Source organism: Athene cunicularia, assembly GCF_003259725.1.
Source record: "Athene cunicularia isolate RWA chromosome 2 unlocalized genomic scaffold, athCun1 chr2_part1, whole genome shotgun sequence".
Taxonomy (NCBI): Eukaryota; Metazoa; Chordata; class Aves; order Strigiformes; family Strigidae; genus Athene; species Athene cunicularia.
Window position 1 is genome coordinate 76,473,526 of NW_020799095.1, and position 4,853 is coordinate 76,478,378.

A 4,853-nucleotide genomic window follows, 5' to 3' on the forward strand; every position below is an offset into this window, starting at 1 on the left:
CTGACACTGGTCATATATATCAATATATGTGTATATATATATATATATATATATATAAAAAATATATATATATATATAAAATATATATATATATATATATAACATGTATATCAATGATAAAAAATCATTGAAACTGCCCACGCTTGAGAAATGCTCTCTTAAAAGCCATGTTTAGAGTTGTTGAGCTGTGAGATTTTCAGCTCCATGATTTTTAGCTTTGAGGTAAATATAGTTCTGGTTTTGAAGGCTGGGACGTATTCTTGGAAACAGAATATCCTCTTCAGAATTCATAAAAACAGAGCTAGAAAGAGGGAAGGGGAAGGACAATGGGAAGGAATATTTGCAGGCTGAAAGGGGGCTGCCAGAGGTTGGGAACCATGACTGAAGTGAGGAGATTTAGAGGAATGTGCAGGACCAGAGAAGGAGGACATGAACAAGTGGGAAGAGGGTAGGACACAAAAGAGACTGTGAAGAGCAGGAAAACTGAGAAGAGAAAGAACAAAGTAGGAATAGGAGACTGCCATCAGACATATGCAGAGCATAGAAAGAAAATACGAGCGAAGACTTCCAATCCTTCTTCTTCCATTTCCAGACTGGTCTAGCAGGGGGAGAGCTCAGGAGGGCAGGAATTTCTTGCTGGCTGTTACCTTGTTATTTCCTTTAGCATCTTATTATATTAGTCTATGTATGATAGACTCCATGTCTATCAACTGTCTTCTGGGTAATCTGTTTTCATATCTTTCAGGCATTACCAGTCATGTAAAAGTGCTACCAGTGCCTTCCTTTCTTCCACAGAAAAGCTGGCCTCTGTTTTTGTTCTCTTCCAGTCCCAGGGGACATCACACTGTGCCGGTGCAGTCAGAGACATCATGGCTTATGGTTCACAGATGTGCTTAAACTCCCTGATGTGAATTTCAAACCTGTCCACATCTGTTGTTTGTTTTTTTTTTTTTCCCTCCCCCGGTACTCCTGTTTCTGCTATAAAATTAATTTCATTAAGATCGTGATTAAAATTAACTTTTGTGAAGACTGAACCAAACAGCTCTGGGCACTTCAGTCTTTACCAGACTTTATGGTATTTGTTCCCCTTCCTGCTAATAGCCAACACTTTCCTTTTGTCCTTCTCTCATTTTTGATGCATTTACAAATACTTTTAGTTCTAATTCTGTGCTTCTTGATAGCATGAAAGCTATTGAAAGCTATGCTGCTGCCTTAGCCTTTCTATGGGGGTGTGTTGTTTCTTTACTCTTGTCCTCAGCCTTATGCCTATATTTCCTCCCTTTGTAAGCCTCCCGTTTGATTCTGAAACACTTGCAGACATCTTGATGCAACTGCAATGGTCTCTTGCTATGCTGTCTGCCTTTCCTCCATGTTAGGATTGTGCGACGTTTAATGACATCTCTTTCACTAAGCACCGGTGTCCTTGACTACTTTCTCCCTCCCAGTATTTTCATCAGAATCCCCAGGACCAGCTGAGTTTCTGGTGCTGCTCCTTCCTTTTTTTTTCAAGAAAGTTCATCGCATCTGTTCACAATCACCTCAATGCAATCCTGTCGTCTCGCATGGTCTCAGGCAGTTGCCCTACCCTCTGCCCCTCATTCAGAGTTGAATCTAAACCAACCTGGATGACAACATTACTTCCTCGCCTCCACAAATCCTTCCAATATTATCAGGTTTCTCTCTACTGTGATTTAATTGGATATCAGGATTGGTAAGGCACAGCCTGTCCCTAGTGACTAGGGGAATATAACTTGTGTTTCAGCTCCTTTGGTCATCTCGGTGTAATTCACAGTAATTATGTGGTGAGGTCTTGCCTTCATCTGTGATGCTAGGGGAATAGATGTGGCTAAAATATCATACTAAACACAGCCCAGTTTCTCACTGAAATACATGTGAGCTCAGGGAGCTCTCAGCTTTCACAGAATATTGCCCTTCAAGGTGCAGCCATTGTTTCCGTTGCCCTACAATATTTTTCTTTTTGCAGTTGCCTTTGCCAGCCATGCCTGGCAGCTCCCTCCTGCAGTCACCTTCCCTCTGGCTCCCTCTTAGGTGGGGGCATGTGCCAGGTCAGCCCTAAGTAGTCTGAGGTGGAGCTGCAGCAGCACATGTGTCTTTGAACTCCACAGTGCCTCTGATTCAGAGTTTCCTATCAGGTGGGTCCCACCTCAGGTCCCACGTCCCCGGTTGTTCTTCAGCCATCCCTCCATCTCAAACCTTTTGTTCACACTACTCCTTCCACTTCCTCCTGCAATGGACTGCGTATCTCCCCTGAAAAGATAGTTGTCCCTGTACCACACTGAGTTAATATTAAAGAAACTGTCCTGTCTCTCAAAAAGATTTCATGCAGACCTCTGAGGTGAAAGTGCAAAATCTTCCCTTGTTCCTTGGCTTATGCCCTCGGTCAGTGATTAGTGCATTGTCCTCTGATTTGGGCACTGCACATCGTGTTCCCATCTTCTTGCTGTTTGATGTCAGGATTGAGGAGCCTGTTTTTAGTGGGTCCAGCCAGCACAGGGAAAGCCTCTGAAGATCTGTAGGGCAATTGTTGCCATGAGTCATGCTGGTAAAAATAGTCCTCCACATTGGAGATGAGAACTACCATGATGCCCTCCCCAGTCCTGCCCTTGGGCTGGATCTGTGCGGCTTCCCAGTGACAAACGGAAGGGCTGGATGGTGACTTCTGTGCTTCCTGCCAGCCCTGACATGTTTCTGGACTCAGCATACAGAAGAGAAATGGTTTCAGTGGGTGAACTGAAGACACCTCCATTCACTGGTGCAGGCATGTCTGATGTGTGTGTCTGAGCAGTAATGAGAAGATAACAACGCGCAAACCTGCTCGAAAGAAAGCAATGTGGGTATGTGGTTCAGATAGTCTGTAAAGTGTGAATTCAGTTCCCAGCTATGGATTCATGCCCAATTTATCAGGGTTGCTATGAGAACAGACAGAGACGATGAAATTAAACTCCCTACAACTATTGTCTCAGATGGGTTTTAAATAAAAGAGCCTTGGTTTCTCAGAAGGTAGTATCTTGGCTGGCAAACCATTCCAGCTTTGTTTTTTATGTGAATGAACAGATGTCTCAGGGAATTGGGCTAAGCTTTGCCAAATTTCTCTTGAGACAGGGTAAGACTGTGAAACAGAGGAGTATTTTGTCAAAATTCATTGTCCTTGAAGGATTCAGAGTGACTTGTTGTAGGACAGGTATTGAATTTCATTATGTATTTGTTGTTGTAGAAATACAGCATCTAAGATGAAAAACTCAAAATTTTGCCAGCGTTAACATTTACTTTACTAAAAAACACACACACATTCTCAAAACTCACATTTGAGAGTATCCTTTGTGTCTAGAGAGCACTGATATATAGACCTATAGGTCAGACATTATAAACTTGGGTTTGTAATGCTGAATCCTACCGAACCTAGCGGCCCTGATATAAGGTAAATCAGCTGCATAAAATCACTGAGGTAGACATAGTAAACATGTAAGGCCTGATCAGGGGACCTCATGCAGATGCTTTTGCTCCCATGGGCATTGTGCTGTCTTGTCAGATCTTTCCTATTAACTTTAAAGCCCTTTGGTCAATTCAAAATAAATTTGACATAACAACGAAATCCTCGGTGCTATTTAGTTCTTCAGTGTTTCTAGGAAATCTGGACAGCACAGAGGAGACAGACTCACTGCACTGAGCAAAATAATGTGGCATGGAGTCATCAGTTCTTTGTATTACTTAGGTTGCTGGCTGGCTGGTCAGCACACAGAAAGCCTGAACCGCTTGTGTAGGGGTTGTCATAGGAGACAGGAGGGAAGTGGACGAAAGATTTGTGGGGGGCAACTGAGATGCAGGCCAGTAGGAGGGAAGAGGGAATGGGCTGAGGGTAACTCCGGGGATATGGGGAACTGAGACCCTGTACGTGGATGAAATGGAAGAGATAACCTAGAAGACTCCTAATGTTACTTTTTGTAGACTGGGATTTTGGACACTGAGAAATATGTTATATGGAGGAATGCTCATGGCCTGCACACAAGGGATCCTTGATGTCTGAGTCAAGAAGTTTGCATGGACTAAAGCAAAAGAGGTCTCCCAGAGGAAAACCTCATGGACTGGAGATAGATATGACAAGAGAACATAGTGGAGTTGAGAGTCCTAAAGAGCAAGAACACATATCCTTTCCACTGCTGATAATCTCCTCTTCACAAGAAGATTGAGGTCTTTTATATAAAAGAAAATACTAAACCACGGCTTGAATCTGCGTTCTCGAAACTTGAATTCCAGGTTCTGATTTCTGCTCTCTGGCACAAATATTTTGGTAGCATGTTATCTTTGATCAGTTTAATACTACACAGACTTAACTTTTAGTGCTTCTTCATTTGCTTGCTTTTTTTTACACACTGAATGGGAGCTCTGTTATGGGTTTTCAGTTTAACCTTTATGGCAACAATTTTGGTTTAATCTTTATGGCTACAAGATGACTCTTCAACTCTACTCCATTTACTGTTTACTGCATTCCTCTCTGTCAAGTTAGCATTTATGCATCTATTGGTTGCTTGGTTTTGTTTGTTTGTTTGTTTGTTTGTTTGTTTTACCTTAATCATTTTTCTCAGTTTTTTGACTCCTTAACTCCAAACAGGAATGGGCTTTCAGTGTACAGGCCACAGTCAGCAAGGACAAAGAAAAGCATTCCACCCCCTGCCCTATACATGCACATGCATACATAGCAGTGCCAGTATTCCCATAATGTGCACTCAGTCAGTATAAAAAAAATCGAATATTTTCTGGCCTACAGGCATGATGGCATCTATACTTTATGGTATATTATAAAACACTGTGCACTTGCTTTAAAAGTATGTCCC